Source organism: Nematolebias whitei, chromosome 5, assembly GCF_014905685.2.
Source record: "Nematolebias whitei isolate Nwh7 chromosome 5, NemWhi1, whole genome shotgun sequence".
Lineage (NCBI taxonomy): Eukaryota > Metazoa > Chordata > Actinopteri > Cyprinodontiformes > Rivulidae > Nematolebias > Nematolebias whitei.
In genome coordinates this window covers 47862521-47879943 of record NC_056502.1, presented here as the reverse complement: position 1 = coordinate 47879943, position 17423 = coordinate 47862521, and the positions used below count along the sequence as shown (strand labels likewise).

At 42.4% G+C, this 17423-nt stretch overlaps 1 pseudogene; it reads right to left on the bottom strand.

Moving 5' to 3' along the window:
* Positions 1–1168: 1168 nt before the first annotated feature.
* Positions 1169–17423, bottom strand: part of LOC119410427 — a 60905-nt pseudogene continuing 44650 nt past the window's right edge.

Below are 17423 nucleotides of genomic sequence, written 5' to 3'. Positions count from 1 at the left end.
GCGGTACGAGCCCAGTAACGTATCTCACTCTCGGCAGGAGCGACACGCGTTTTCATCGCAGTGGTGTCAAACGCGCGCTCTAACTAAAGAACTAACATTTAAATCAGAATTTCTTGAGCTTCTGCGAGAGGGGATGAGATCTGTTCTAGAAATGACAGAAAACGTCATTAGAGTTCCTCCGCACCGTGGTTTGAGCTGTACTATAGCGTGAATCCCCGGATGAAAACGGTTCACCTATCCGTCTGGAGCGCGCGCTCATTGCCACTCGTTATAAAGTTATCAAGCGGGCACGCGTTGATGCTGTGAACTCACATGCATGCTGATGTGAGCTGGTGCGCGCAGAAGGAGAAAGAAAAAACGCGCGCCACCGAGCATGCAAATCGTTGTGCGTTTGCTGATGCTGCGGGACGCAGCTCATGTATTGTGCTTACGTTGTGTGCAGCTGCTCCCTGTAAACGCTCGGGGAGCGGGTGCACGTATGAGCCGACGTGTCCTGAAGAGTTGTGTGTGTACGCGCCCTCATTCATGCAACGCCTTAAGCGAAGATTGCTGCGGGACTGCGCGTTTGACGCTGGTGCGGTCAAGAAGCAGCGTGCGGCATCGGTGGGGCGAGGTTACCACTGGGCTCAGTCTGCAGAAACATGTTCATTCTTGGCTGTGAATCACGTGAGCTTTTGAGTGATTCCACGAGCTGCAGTGTTAATTCAGAAAACCTTCTTTGAGGATGAAGGAGCGGAGCCGCTGTGAGGCTTGTGAAACTGTTGACGCCGCGGGAGCGTGTGTTTGACACCACTGCGATGAAAACGCGTGTCGCTCCTGCCGAGAGCGAGATACGTTACTGGGCTCGTACCGCGGTCTCACGTTAACGTTGACGTGAACGGCGGGCGCTGAGAACTAAGTGCACGCTTTCATAACGCAGCGCCTTATAGGTGAAGGCTGCTCGTTGCACAAGAGCGCGTGTTGGCACTGCCCGCAGTGAATGAAACAACCTTAAAAGGCTCATTCGTGATGAGTGTGTGTGATGGGGCTGCTTGTCAGATCATCCGTGCTGACAGCCTGGCTAAAAGACACTTCATCATAAAATTATGTTTATTCCACATCTTGTGTCATCAACACACCTCCAGCAAACCGGCACTTGGTTATCTTCCCTTGAGCTCTGTTTGTTGTCCTAGAGGGCCCCCTGTTGGCGGAGTCCAGGAAAAATTGAACTTCTGGATGCCGAGGACGTCTGACGGGAGGGGCTGGCATAGCAGAGCTGGTGAGGCGTTGTGCAGCCGTGGAGCATCATGAAATGATCTCTCGCTGATGAAAAGGCCCTCCAACAAAAGCTTCTGCAGCTCTCCTGAGAGGAAGGTGGAGTGATGAGCCAGGAGAACCTCTGGGACCTCGTTCTCCGGCTGCGATGCGGGGCGGCAGACAGCAAAAGAGGCGCACCGGTTGGGGATGATGTCAGTTGCCCTGCAGACGGAGCGTACTGCAGGGGCCGATAGCGTCGTTAGCGAACAGCCGTTACGAGAGCGGAGCGAGCCGAAGGTCAGAGGGCCCAACGTCTCTTCCCGCCTCTGAACGTGTACGCCAACAGCGTAACGTGTTGTTCGCTGCGGCCGTCTGGAACGCATGCTGGTGAGCTCAGTTGGAGAGCGGTGTCACCGTCTGGGTTATGCAAACCGGAGGCACGGGACGCTGGTCCACCTGGACATCTTGCTCCGATGAAGCCTCCACCAGGCTCGGCTCCAGGGGGCACTAAGGGAATTTCCGCTCGGTGAACCCCTGCTCTGGAGATGGGTGCGGACTGTGGAGACCAGCCCCCAATCTACCAGGAAAACTGGCTGTGGCCTCGCCCGTAGGACGTCCTGTTGGGAAAACGAGGCCAGATGGATCAAGACGGTGAGCTGGAATGGAACCAAGAAAAAACAACCTTCCCGTCGGATCATCCAAACTGGCAGGAAAGGCGTGGAACGTAAAAAAGGGTCCCTTCATGTCAGCCGCCTCCTGGGTTACGCCGGGCAACCCCTGAGGGCGCCATCGGCCGGGAGCGGTGTGATTGCCGATGCGAAACGAGGTGGGATGAGGTGAGCATTCGCTCAGCCCCCCTCCACCGACACTACGATCTCCAGGAGGGAATGAGCAGCGGGGGGCTGCAGCTGAGCGCCGCCTGTCCTGGAGGAACCATCCGATTCGCTCCGGGGGTCGGCGATGAGAAAAATTACAAGATGGCATTGTCCAGCGTGTAGCGACCTGTCACTGAGAAATATCCCTCGGCGCTTACCTTAAAACAAGACTGCTCGTCAGCTTCTCCTCGGGGAGGAGAGCTCGCCGGATGACAGGAGGTCAACGTGCATTCTTAACAAAGGTTGGTCATCTACACAACTTTCCTTCTTCTTCTTCTGACAGTGCTATTAGCTTGCTGAAGAAAAAATGGGAGCCGATTTCCCGCTCTTAACGTAATTTATACGGACCGGGTGGGGCCCACACAGCAGGTGGGCGTGGACTAAATTTTTCAGTGCAATGCTTCGCATATCGGGATAAACCCATCAGCGACAGCCTTAAAGGGCAAAGCCTATACGAAATAGAACTCTCTGACTCTGATCTACCAGGGGAACAACACTTATTTTTCTTTTCAAAGTTTAAAGAGAGTTTGGAAACAAATGTTTGCAACAAGCACCACTTCTTCACTTCTTTCAAAGTGTTAATTTATACAAAAATTAAACCGAATTTCAGGAGGTATGTAATAAAGCAGAATATATATATCACACAGACCTGAATGTAAACACAGACACATAAAAAATAACTAACAATTATTTCAAATGAACTCCTGTTAATTTCCATATTCATACCGTTAAGCCCCTCTGCATCCTGGACTTTGAGGAATGGGGCAGGTCCCCAGATCCGTACCGTACCATCGTCAGAAGCGCTGGCCAGCAGTCCAGGGAAGACGGGGTTCCAGCTAACACAGTTAACAGTGCGAGCGTGACCGGACAGCTCTGCGATAGGGAGTTCACTGCGTCGATGCCAGACGTATACTTTGTGGTCTATTGGAGAGAAAACATTCAATAAACCTGACTAGTCCAAATGGCAAGAGACTGAAATCATTTCCAGTTTCCTTTGGTTCTCTTCTGTAAAAGGTTTTATTTATTTTTATTTTAATCTAGTCCTCTCATGTAGGATTTTATTCCTATTCATTTCAACATGTCTACTCAGCTTATTAAACAGCTTCAACTAATTAAACACAACATCCTGGAAACATTTTTCTCCTACCAATAAAAACAGAGTGAGAATGTTTTTGCTAGTGTCTGTGGGTGGGAGTGGATGTGCACCTAGGCCTGTCAAGATAACAAATTTTACTGGGTGATTGTCTCAGAAATTATTGCAATAAATGACAATATTGTTTGAAATTTGACAATAATTAGCAATTATTGTAAAATTTAAGAAGAAATGTTGGTTCATTTTTGTGTGTAGTACCTTTTTTGACCACTGTATGGCAGTATAAAACAGTTTGAACTGAAAGATGGAAAGTCCGGGAGCGAGCAGTGTCTCTTTAAGAAAATGGGAGGGAGGCTCCTTGATGTGGCATGGGCTGTTTCTCCTTCCTTTTTTTCCGGTTCTCAAAATGGCTGACACTCGGTGTGGTTTGAGTTCTTTAGCATAGCAAGTTTTTAATAACAAATCAGTAAAGAAGTTCTCAGCTTCTTTTTGCAGAGAAAAACAACTTTTTAAACAAAGGCACAAGTTTCAATCCTGAATTTTGGAGCTACGACAAGACTGAGTTTTTTTCCCAAGGTTGGCTTGTTAGCTTAGCTCGTAGCTTAGCTTCTCAGTTTAGCTGCTTTTAACGATCCAAAAACGCAATTTTGGATGGTTAAAACAGATTTTAAAGAGAAAAAAGAAAGGGAGAGATTAGTGAATAGCAGTGGAGTTGAGTCTTTGTTCATCCAGTGTCTTTAGTAGAAAGAGAGAGAGACAAAGAAACGATAAAGCCAACTAGAGAATTTGCATTTCCTTCGAAAATGCACGTGTGAATGCCATTTAAGGCCCTCCCAGCAAAGACTGCTCCAGCCATGCTGCGACCGTAGGAGCTTCCTCCCCTCCACCCTGTCGCCATTGCGAACACTGTCATGCCAATCCCTCACACGTTCACCATGGTGCGCATTTCCTGAATGTTTGACATCGCCTTCCGTCCATTTCAGTACTAATCCAGCTCCAGGTCTTACAAGTATATGTGAAATCTGAATTTCCAGACACGAGTTATTGTGACATCTTGTTTTGTTGCCAATATTTGCTGAGCACTTCATATATGCTTTTTCACATGTTGTGTGGTAATCAACAGTTACAGTTTCAGTTGTATAAATTACACAGGGCCAAGCTGGAAGAGGTGGGCCTTAAGTAATGTCATGAATCAACAATACCAATGTGTCTGTAGGTGCTCACTGATGAAGCACAAAAAATTCCATTCAGATCAGATGATGTATCACTGAGATATAACTATTGGAATAATGTAGGTGGCGCACTCGAATCAAATGTTAAACAAAAACAAAAATGTGTCTAGAATGTATGTACAAGTGCTCACACATCATGCACAAAAAATCTGGCGCATATCAGATGATATGTCACTGAGGTATAACTGTTGGAATAATGTAGGGGGCGCACTTGAGTCAAAAGTTAAACAAAAATATAGATGCGTCTAGAAGTGCTCACTGATCAAGCACAAAAAAATCTGGTGCAGATCGTATGATGTATGACCGAGTTATAAATGTAAGTATAACGTAGGGGGCGCTATAGAGGCTACTGGCCACTTATCATGGATTTCTGTTCAAGGGGTGGATAATGATTGAGCAAACTGATTTTGGTGCACATCGGCTCAAATCTGTGGAATTTAGAGCCAAACGTATTGCGACGGCGTTACGTTTTACTTCGCCATGCCACACCGCCCACATGCTCCACCCAAAACTGTCAGTGTTGGAAAGCAAGTTACACCAACATGTTCGGTCACTGGACACACTATCATGGTGATTAGATCACAGGGGTCAGCTTGGGGCGTTCAACGTAAAACTTTACACTTCCTGTTGTCAGGTGCGTGGCTTAAGCAATGTCATGATTTGACCATTCAGTCTTGCAGGGGACGGAATGTGGATCAATCACTGAAGGTTTCATGTCTAAGACAGTTTTCGTGTAGAAGTTATTAGATTTTCGTTTTTCATGGCGAGATGTCAAACTTTGAGGTTTGGCCCCGCCCCTTCAGCATGCTCAGAAACGCACCGTAGATAACTTTTTGTCCCCCATACCTCTTGACCAAAATGACTAAATTTGAAAAGGATTGAGTGAAAAATGTGCAGGCTATAAACCGCCAAATAGGTGTGAAAATTTGGTCAGGATTCCAAAATGGCCACCTTTTCTGTGTATCGTACAACGTTGGTGCCAGAGAGTTTTCTGTGCATCTTGTGGAATTGGGGAAGTGTACCAAATACCGTGCTTCTACGATACACTAAGGTTCATGTAGGATATTTTGAAAAGTGGCAGGTGGCGCTAGTGGGCGCTGTGGAGGCTATTGGCCACTTATCATGGAAGCCTGTTCAAGGGGTGGATAATGATCGATCATACTGATTTTGAGGCACCTCGGCTCAAATCTGTGGATTTTAGAGCCAAACGTATTGCGACGGCATTACGTTTTACTTCGCCACGCCACGCCGCCCACATGCTCCACCCAAAACTGTCAGTGTTAGAAAGCAAGTTACACCAACATATCTTTGGTCACTGGACACACTGTCATGCTGATTAGATGACAGGGGTCAGTTTGAGATGATAAATGTAAAACTTTACACTTCCTGTTGTCAGGGGGCGTGGCTTAATTTATGTCATGATTTGACCATTCAGTCTTACAGGGGACCTGATGTGGATCAATCACTGAAGGTTTCATATTTCAGACAGTTTTCGTTTATGAGCTATTAGCGTTTCATTTTTCATGGCGAGAGGTCAAACATTCAAGTGTGGCCCCGCCCCTTCAGCATGCTCCATGTTGGAGAAATGGACAAGTCCATCAAGTGTCATGCTTCTAGGCCAAAGTAAGGTTAATGCGTAGGGTATTTTGAAAACCGCCAGATAATAATAATAATTAATTAATTATAATTAATAATCAATATTAATAATATTCACACCAATAATTAGTATTAATATTAAATATTACTTATTAATATTAAAAATGATCTATACTAAAATAGATCATTATTAACATTAATAATTTATAATTAATAAATATTTTTAATATTACTAATTAATAATAATATAATAATATAATATAATAATAATAATAATAATAATAATAATAGGTAATAATAGGCGCCTTCCATGCATTGCATAATGCACTGCCTTCCTTGCATGTTGAACCAAAATGACAAAATGACTCCACTCAGTTTCTGTGAAGTTTTCTCCTATTCATTTCCTATGGGAAATTTGGCATATTTGTTAGCAAAATATGTCGCCATGATAACTGCGAAGGCCAATAAAAGTAATTGCACACTTCCCTGAGCCGGGCCAGATGTTTTGATATAACTTTTGTGGGTCCACGTTGTGGTTCGGGCCGCATTAAAGTCGAAAAAGATATGCTTTTCAGGTGTAGAATAATAAGTGGGCAGTCACCAACTAGTTCCTAGAGTTGATGAAATATTGTGTCTTTGTTCGCAAATTACGTCGCCATGGTAACTTGAAATGCAAATAAAAGTAATAGCACACATCACGGGGCCGAGCCAGTCGTTTTGATATAACTTTTGTGGGGGTAGACACTGTGGTTTGGGCTGCATTAATGGAGATAAAAATGTAGACACTCTTCCGAGGTGTAGAATAATACAGTAGGTGCCTGCTAGGTGCCGTCCCCAATAAATTCATAATTCAAATTCAAATTCAAAAATACTTTATTAATCCCAGAGGGAAATTATTTTGTTGTTGTAACTCGTTATCCTCATTTCATTAAGAGATGTTATAGATGCTGATGGCTGTAGACAGGAAGGATCTCTTGTTGTAAGGGTCTAGAATTGCGCCGCTCAAGGTGGCTGCATGTTGGAGCAGCTCTGTTGCTTTCATTCTGAGATTTTGCTTTTGGAAACTTTAAGTCCTCTTTTTCTGGATGTAAATCACATTTTTTGGATGATTGTTTCCTCTGGTATCGGATGTTGTGCAGCTGGAAGGATTTTTACTGAAACTTTTTTAGTTTTGGACATTTGTTATGATGTGTAATGTTGGCTTTGATATCTTTTATATCTTTTGACAAGCCTTGACATTTCTTTGATGATGTGAAATGATGCCTTTTCTACAAGGTATGTGCGAGTAAAATCATACACTAATTACTCCATGTTACATATAATCTTACAAATGCTAAGTATAATCATACACTAATTACTCCATGTTATATATAATCTTACAAATGCTAAGTATAATCATACAAGTTCACATTTGATATAATTCTGAGGGAAACAGAGACAGGTAAGACACTTGTTAGTGCAGCAGGAAACAATCCTTCTTTGTTCATCTGAGCAGAGCAGCTGAGAGTGAGGGCCCAGCAATGTGACACACGGCGTACACATTGATTAAACATAAATAACGCTAAAACACAAACATTCATATACTTAATACTTAAAACAGATGGAGTATTTATGCTCTCACATTAATAATAGTTCAGACACACAGAAAACGTGTTTTAAAGCTTTACACAGACGAGAGCCAGAGTAAGTGTCCTGTGTTCCAAAGCAAAGCTCGTAAATCAACCCTTATCAGTAAAAGAATGAGCAAGGCCGTCTGGAGTAACCATGGATAAGATCTGCTCCTGACTGGCTGAACAGGGTGTCACTCAGACCATCAAGAGGTTTTGACACCCAATCACAAGTCTGTCCGAACCCGAAAGGGCGGGACATGAGAAACCTATAAATCTCGCTCAGACACAAAGTTTGGTTGAACAAACATCGGCAGATTGACCAGGCAAGGTTTGCTCTGATTTTGTTCCTCAGAACTGCATTCTGATTACATGTAATATCTGCATACTTTAACTTTGTCTCAATTAAATCTTTTATACTAAGGTGCTCCTGAAATTCTGTGCTCGGGTCATTTGAACACCCCAAAATCCTTCAGTAACCATGGCAAAAAGGCAGTTTCTACAACCAACAGCAGCTGATTAATATCTCAAAAGCTCAAGTAATATCTCAACTACAGCCCTAAATTTCAAATGAGTTGAAAAGGATGTTCTGTGGACACATTTTCATCTACCTGCCAACTGTGCTCGAGTGCCTGACCACTGAGATCCTGGAACTAGTAGGAAACACGGCTCATGACAGCGGAAGGACAGGATCGTCCATCAGCACCTACAGTTGGCTGTCCGCAGTGATGAGGAGCTCAACAAGCTCCTGGGAGAAGAGGCCATTGCCCTGGGCGGATTTCTGCCCAACATTCAGGTGATCCTGAAGCCCAGGATGCCAACCAAGTGCAAGTAAACGGATCAACATCTGTGGCCAGTTTTTTCAGATCTGCTATAAGACGGACCATCACAAGAGATCCTTCCCGCCCACAACCATCAACATCTAGAACAACTCTTTTATGAAACAAGGAAAATGAGCTACAACAACATTTAATTTCCCTCTGGGATTAATAAAGTATTTTTGAATTGAATATTTTTGAATTGTAAAGGTCCATCCAACAGTGGATCCTAAGAAACTGGCTGCAGATGCCGGCCAATCCATCCACCCAGGCTCGGCTGGCCTCTCGGTTCCCCTGGGTTGTAGTACCTCCCAAATGCCGGGCAGAACTCCTCCCAGAGCGATGGTCACTCCTCCCAGCAGTCTGCCAAGCTCCTCGTCGCTGTGGACAGCCAACTGTAGGTGCCGAGGGACGATCCTGTCCTTCCGCTGTCCTGAGCCATGTTTCCTGTTAGTTCCAGGATCTCAGTGGTCAGGCACTCGAGCACAGCTGGCAGGTAGATGAGAATGCGTCCACAGAACATCCTTTTCAAATCATTCGGGATTTGGGGCTGTAGTTGAGATATTATTTGAGCTTTTGAGATGTTAATCAGCTGCTGTTGGTTGTCGAAAACTGCCTTGTTGCCATAGTTACGCATCATAACAAATGTCCCAAACTGAAAGTTTCAGTAAAAATCCTTCGAGCTGCACAGCATCTGATACCAGAGGAAACAATCATCCAAAAAATGTGATTTACATCCAGAAAAAGAGGAATTAAAGTTTCCAAAAGCAAAATCTCGGAATGAAAGTAAGAGAGCTGCTCCAACATGCAGCCACCTTGAACGGCGCAATTCTAGAACAAATGAAAATGATGTCGATAATTTTCATTTATCATGCGATTAATTGATTTATTGTTTATCGCGACAGAAAGGTGCACCATTAGCAAAATATCTCATGAATCAATGAATTAATTTTAATGAAGCTTACAGAAGGTAATCATTGATTTAACTTTTGGAGAATGCTGGTGACGATTCTCAGTCATCCAGGACATGGTAAATTCAAAAACGTTCAAGACAAAAACAACTGGATATTATCTGTAACAGAAGACATTTCGCTTCACATCTGAGCAGCTTTCTCAATCCAAAAAGCAGAGCGTGTGGGGTTCAGGTTATAAAGCTGAGATAAGATACACATACATATGCAGAACGACCTAATCACACCCCACAGTAGGGGTTTGTTAAGGTCTTTGTTAATCTTATTCACAGATGAGGCCCCTCTGTTCCCATTTGATAGGTGTGAAACTGGCTGGGTATTAGTCCTAAAGCTGCATTATAAGGCCCTATTTACACGGACACAGTGGGGGGAAACGTAGTTTTTTTTGTATGTTAATTAGAGAAAAAGATCCGCATTGACATGGACGAATTCTGTGTTTGCATGCAACTGGAGGATCTCCCCCCACCCTCCCGAATCCGCTTTAGTTACCATCCGGGTCATTAGGGTGCATTCACACCTGATAGTCTGGTAAACTCGGTTCGGTTGGGGACCAATATTCATGACATTTTGTTTACATTTGAGCTGGTGCGTTTGCATTCACACTACACTGTGCAGTCGAGCCAACCTATTGAACCAACCTGTTCCCCTGCTCGCCTGTGGGGGCGCTGCACCAAGAACTACTGAAAGAAACAACACAAAAACCTCTGAAGACACTTCTTCTTCTGGAAATAAAAACAAAAACGGAGTGGCATCAAGTTTTAGCAGTTTTAGGAGTTACATTTTGTCATTTTTCAAAAATGAACTCAGCATGAGCAGAAGATTAGGCAGAAGACCATGAAGAATATTGTTTTTCACAAAAAACAGCTGACGGCTCCATATAAGGTAAGAGAAATGCGTGTTTGTCTGTCCTGCTCTGTACTCCACTTCTTGCTTGTGGAGCGGGGCTCGATCTGTTTACATTCGCACTGTACTCAAACCGCGCTGGAATTCTCTTCTACCGGACCGAGACCTAGGTTTTAGCCCAGGCCAGAGTTCGCCTTTTTGTTCCGTGACAGAGTTTGATGGCGCGTTCACACCTCCCTAAACGAACTGGACTTTCTAGGAAAACGAGCTAGAGTTCGATTAAAGCGAACTAAACAGGGCTGGTGTGAATGCACCCTTAGTTGGCACTGTTAATTTTGCACCTTCGCCTAGGGCTTGAACGACTACATAATTTTAAACTCGACATTAACATAATAAAACTCGAGTAGAGCTCGAGTAGTTGATGGCGTCATAGGATCTCAAGATGCAAAAATAAATAAATAAAACTGCAAAGAAAGGTCATTATTTACAAAAAAGGTCAACAAAACATGGAAGCGTATATTATGCTCCTACCATTTATCATACTGCAAATAAGTCACAGGAAAAACAAAACTATTAGTTATTATTATTAAGTTGTAAAAGTGAAAGAAAGATGAGGCATGTCAAAAACAAAACTTAAAAACAGTGGGGCGGTCGACCACCCCGCACCACCGCCCGCAGTGGTGCACATTCGGTTTAGTTTTAGAGATCAATATGTTTACAAGTTTTTATAGGTTTAGAGATTAATATTTTTTGCTTTTTGTTTGTGAAACGAGGTCAGAGGAAGCTGGTTCTGGTTCGGTCGACTGGACCCGGTGTTACACCATGATACACCTGGAACATTGCATGCAACACCACCCCTACGGTCACAATATACGGTGGTCACAGAATATGGTGTAACACCGGTTCGCAACGAACTCCAAACAGTCAGGAAGTTGATTCATTTTCTGTTTCCTTACAGTAGTTGAAACGGAAGATCCATCTTTAGTGAAATATTTACATACTATTGATGTATTTCTACCTGTTTGCCAAGACTGGGCCTGCTTCGCTCCATCCATTTGCTTGGAGGAATTCACTTTGTAACCCGCGCCGGGGCGGATCACGTAACACGTGACACAATGATGTAACAGGCAGCTGTGGCTGAGTGGTTAGAGCAGTCGTCCTCCAATGCGAGAGTTGGGGGTTCGAATCCACCAGCAGTCACATGTCAAGTGTCCCTGGGCAAGACACTGAACCCCTCATAGCCTCTGATGTGTGTCCCATCAGTGTATGAATGTGATCTAAAGTACTGATTAGTCTCTTTAGAATGATTTGTTCAATTAGCTTTGTAGTGATCTAGTAGAGTGCAGTACGAATGGGTAAATGAGGACACAGATTGTAGTGTAAAGTGCTTTGAGTGTCTTGAAATAAGATAGAAAGGCGTCTACAGAACACAGTACAGTCCATTTATCATTCCATTAACGGCGACATAATAACCTCACTACGAATACTCAACGTGAAATTTAAAAACTCAATAGATGTCCTAGGAATACATACATGATACAGCGGTGGTGGGATACATCACAAACAATGATGAGTCCAGCTGCAGGCAAGAGGTGGAACACCTGGAGAGCTGGTGCAGAGAGAATAACCTTCACATCAATGTGAAGAAGACAAAGGAGATGATTGAGGACTTCAGAAGGAACAAAAACATCTACACCACCCTGAACATAAGAGGATCTGCGGTGGAAGTGGTCTCCAGCTACAAGTACTTGGGTGTACACATGAATGACAACCTCAGCTGGAGCAACAACACCACCAGCCTGATCAAGAAAGCTCATCAGAGACTCTACTTCCTCAGACGGCTGAGGCGAGCTGGTCTGGGAAGCTCAGTCCTCACCTCCTTCTACAGGTGTGCAGTGGAGAGCATCCTGTGCTCCAGCATCAACGTGTGGCATGGAGGCTGCACAGCTGCAGAAAGAAAAGCTTTGCAGAGAGTGGTGAAGGCTGCACAGAAATCTGTCGGAATCAGCCTCCCCACCATCACAGACATCTACACCTCCAGATGCAGGAAGAGGGCCACCTGCATCATGAAGGACCCCACTCACCCAGCACACACACTTTTTGCCCCACTCCCCTCAGGAAGGAGGTTAAGGAGCATTAAGTGTAGAACCACTAGACTGAGGAACAGCTTCTACCCTGAGGCTGTTAGACTCATGAATCTCTAACTAGAATAATCACTGTGAAAAACCATATCATGTTGCTGCTGATCTGTTTCATGTTGCTGCTGATCTGTTTCAATGTTGATGTGTTCATGCGTGCACATCTGCTCACAGACTCATGTTCTTGTTTGTGCTGATGTTCAATGTTTTATGTTATGAGTGCTTAGTGTATATTTAGTTTATGTTTTTCTTAGTTCATATCTTAGATGTTATTACTGTTTTTCTTATACATTTTATTGTTGGATGTAACTGGGACCCTGTGTACATAATTTCGCTCCACCACATGTACCACATGAGGTGCAAATGACAATAAAGAAACTCTGACTCTGACTGAATCAATGTGTAGATTACTCGAGTAGTCTGTTAAAGCCCTAACTTCACCTAATGCGCATGTGTGCTGCCTCAGTCTGCTCCTTTCCTCCGGGCTAAAAAAGCTCAGCTAACAACAACTTAACAAGTTAAAGCTACATTAATCAAAGGAGTAACAGCCTGAACAAGCCAGATAAACAACATGTCGCCAGTATCCAGTTTCCAGTATCAAGTATGAAAACAGAGAGCAGAGTCCAGTTCATTAATGTATTTTACATTTTTGTTATCTTGTTTTTAATAGTGTGTTCAGTTTAATTATCAGTGTTTGTGTGACATACAGTTTGTGGTGTTTAATAAATAAATAAAAATGAAACCTGATGTCTTAATTTTCACCTTTAATAACAAGCAACATGTTTTGCATCATTTAAATCACATAACTTTAACTTTAACACAGTCTGTACATGGGTCTACTCATCTTCTTGGACATACCTTGGACCTTATTATATCTCATGGGCTGTCCATCTCACTCTGTGAAACATCTGAAACAGCCATCTCAGATCATTTCCCCATCATGTTGGAGTTTTCAGCCCCCCTACCAGTCAGTAGGCCTGCCGTTGCGGGTCATTGGCGTCGTATTTTTACTCTTGAGACAGCTGGACTGTTTACCGTTGCTTTTACGAACTTTCAGACTTTTGTTTCCAATGAACTTTGCCCAGATGGCTTCCTTCTCTCTTTTCAAACCACTTGCTCTGAAATTTTAGACTCCATCGCTCCTCTTCGGTTTAAATCCACCAAACCGAGAGCTGAACCATGGTTAAACTATGCCTCTCGCGCTCTCAGGAAAAAAATGTAGGAAAGCAGAACGACAATGGAAGAAAGACAAACTTCTTTCATCTCTTAAATTTTTGAGAGAATGCCTTATAAACTACCAGAAATCTGTAAAAGAGGCAAAATGTCTATATTTATCTGGTTTAATTTCAAATAACTGCCATTGTCCTAGAGTGTTATTTAACACAATTAATTCTGTTATTAACCCAGCTGTGCGTATTTCACCAGATGCCACAGCCACTAACTGTGAAAACGTTCTAAAATTCTTCCAAGATAAAGTGGCCTTAGTCAGACAGGTCACTAGTTCTGTTGCTCCTGACTCCTCTGTTGCCTCTGTAGCTCCAGTCGTGTTTGAACACTTTCAACCAGTGTCTCTTGCCACTCTCACTGATATTGCTCAACACATGAAGCTCACTAATTGCCCACTGGACATTCTTCCCTCCAAGTTTTTGAAAGAGGTTTTTAATTCTGTGGGTTTCTGTATTTTAACATTTTTAAACTCCTGCCTTCGTCTAGGAATTGTCCCTGCTGCATTTAAACATGCTGTGGTTAGGCCCCTTCTTAAAAAACCTCACCTAGACCCATCACTTTTATCAAATTTTAGACCTATTTTGCATCTGCCTTTTTTAGCTAAAGTCTTAGAAAAAGTTGTTTTTATGCAGTTACAACCTGTTTTAGAAAACCATGGTATCTATGAAACATTTCAGTCTGGATTTAGAACCAGTCATTCTACCGAATCAGCCCTGTTAAAAGTCCATAATGACATTTCCATGTCCATAGATGTCAAGTGTCCCGTTGCTCTGGTGCTGCTGGACCTTACAGCTGCGTTTGACACAGTGGACCACGCTGTCCTGTTGTCTCGTCTCCAACATTATGTTGGAATTTCTGGTACAGCTCTCAAGTGGTTCACTGCTTATTTGACTAACAGAACGCTCTCTGTCATGCTGGATAATCTGTCTTCCTCCACTGCCCCTCTCTCTTGTGGTGTGCCACAGGGTTCTATTCTTGGTCCTGTCCTCTTCTCATTCTACATGCTGCCCCTTGGATCAGTGATAGCCAAGCATAATTTTTCTTTTCACTGCTATGCTGATGATGTACAAATTTATTTACCAATGAAACCTAAAAACAGTAACCTTCTCACACCTTTCGCTGATTGTATTGCCGACATTAAACAGTGGCTTCATCTTAATTTTTTTGTTTTTAAACGAAGGAAAGACAGAATGCATCTTCTTTGGTGATGATGCTCCCTGTAACTTTGGTGCTCTGACATCCAAGTTCAGATCCACAGTTAAAAACTTGGGAGTGACATTTGATAAGGACTTAAAGTTTGATAAACAAATATCCTCTGTAGTCAAGGCCTGTATTTATCAGTTACGTCTTTTATCCAAAGTTAAGCCTTTTTTAAATCGTTCTGACATGGAAAAGGCCATCCATGCTTTTATAACTTCAAGGCTCGACTACTGCAATTCCCTATATGCAGGAATCTCCCAATCCTCCATTAGACGCCTGCAATTGGTCCAAAATGTTGCAGCTCGACTTTTAACCAACACCTCCAGACGTGAGCACATCACCCCTGTTTTATTTTCTCTCCACTGGCTTCCAGTCGATTTTAGAATGAAATTTAAAATTTTATTATTCACTTTTAAAGCTCTCAATGGTCTTGCCCCACTATATTTGACCAATCTTGTAGCTGTCCGTGAATATAGGAGAACACTGAGATCATCTAATACATTTCTACTCTCTGTCCCAAAATCCAACTACAAACGATGTGGTGACCGGGCCTTTTCGGTTGTCGCACCCAGACTCTGGAACCAGCTACCTCAGGACTTGCGCACCATCACTGACATGGAGCATTTTAAATCTAATCTTAAAACCTTTTTATTCAGGCAGGCTTTTAATACCTAGTAGGTCTTTGACAATTTTGCTATGTTTTAATTGTAATTGTTTTTGTTTTTAACTGACTGATTTTTTATTCTTGTTTGTTTTTAACTTCTGTTCTGTGCAGCACTTTGTGCACCTTTTGGCTGCTGGAAAAGGCTCTATAAATAAAGTTTGATTGATTGATTGATTGATACAGATAGCTTCATTTAGCTCAGATAACTTCATTGGGGCCTGCATGCAAATGCATGGCAGGCACCTATTATTCTACACCTCGGAAGAGTGTCTACATTTCTATCTCCGTTAATGCGGCCCGAACCACAGCATCTACCCCCACAAAAGTTATATCAAAACGACTGGCTCGGCCCCGTGGTGTGTGCTATTACTTTTATTGGCATTTCGAGTTACCATGGTGACGTAATTTGTGAACAAAAACGCAATATTTCACCAATTCTAGGAACTAGTTGGTGACTGCCCACTTATTAGGGGCGGCTGTGGCTGAGTGGTTAGAGCAGTTGTCCTCCAATATGAGAGGTGGGGGTTCGAATCCACCAGCAGTCAAATGTCGAAGTGTCCCTGGGCAAGACACTGAACCTCTCATAGCCTCTGATGTGTGTCCCATCGGTGTATGAATGTGATCTTAAGCACTGATTAGGCTCTTTAGAATGATTTGTTCAATTAGCTTTGTAGAGATCTAGTAGAGTGCTGTATGAATGGGTAAATGAGGACACAGATTGTAGTGTAAAGCGCTTTGAGTATCTTGAAATAAGATAGAAAGGCGCTATAAAAGTGCAGTCCATTTACCATTTACCACTTATTATTCTACACCTGAAAAGCATATCTTTTTCGACTTTAATGTGGCCCAAACCACAACGTGGACCCCCACAAATGTTATATCAAAACGACTCTGAGAAGTGTGCAATTACTTTTATTGGCCTTCACAGTTACCATGGCGATATATTTTGCTAACAAATATGCCAAATTTCCTATAGGAAATGAATAGGAGAAAACTCTTCACAGAAACTGAGTAACACATGGAGTCATTTTGGTTCAACATGCAAGGAAGGCAGTGCATTATGCAATGCATGGAAGGCGCCTATTATCTATTATTATTAATTAGTAATATTAAAAATAATTATTAATTATAAATTATTAATGTTAATAACGATCTATTTTAGTATAAATAATTATTAATATTAATCAGTAATATTTAATATTAATACTAATTATTGGTGTGAATATTATTAATATTGATTATTAATTATTAGTATTTGAATAATTAATAAATTAACAACGTATAAATAATTAATAATATTGATAATTAGTATTTAGTATTAATATTAATAATCATTAATATTAATATTTATAATTAAAAATAATTTAATAATAAATAGGCAGTCCCCATCAAAGTTTCTCCAGGAACTTTCTAGTTATATATCTCCCACGCCAACATTAATACTGTTTATTGTTGTTAATGTAGAGATATACCAGCGTCCCTGAATGTCATTTTGTAACAGACCTTTTATTTCTGTGACTGAGTAGTTCATTCTGTAAAGATGTTTCTGAAATAGAAAAAACTCTTCATCCCTTGGACAACTGAGACATCCCACCCCACCCCACCCCCACTTCAGAACATGGGACAGTTTAAAGTTTGTTTTCAGCATCTCTAACTCTGGAAAGTGTCAAAAGAAGACTTTTATGATTGATAAGACAACCCAAGGATCCATAAATCTGAATAATATTGGAACACCCTTTCTGTGAACCCCACAAAATGGACGTTTGAGTTAACACAGATCACTCCAGGATGTCCTGGTATCAACTTGTACCAGCCTCCATTTAGACTATCCCATCAACGATCATAAATAACAGAAAGCTTCGTCTCTGTTCAAAGGAATGCCAGCGTGACACTTAGGTCCCATTTCTAGCATGCAAGAAAACG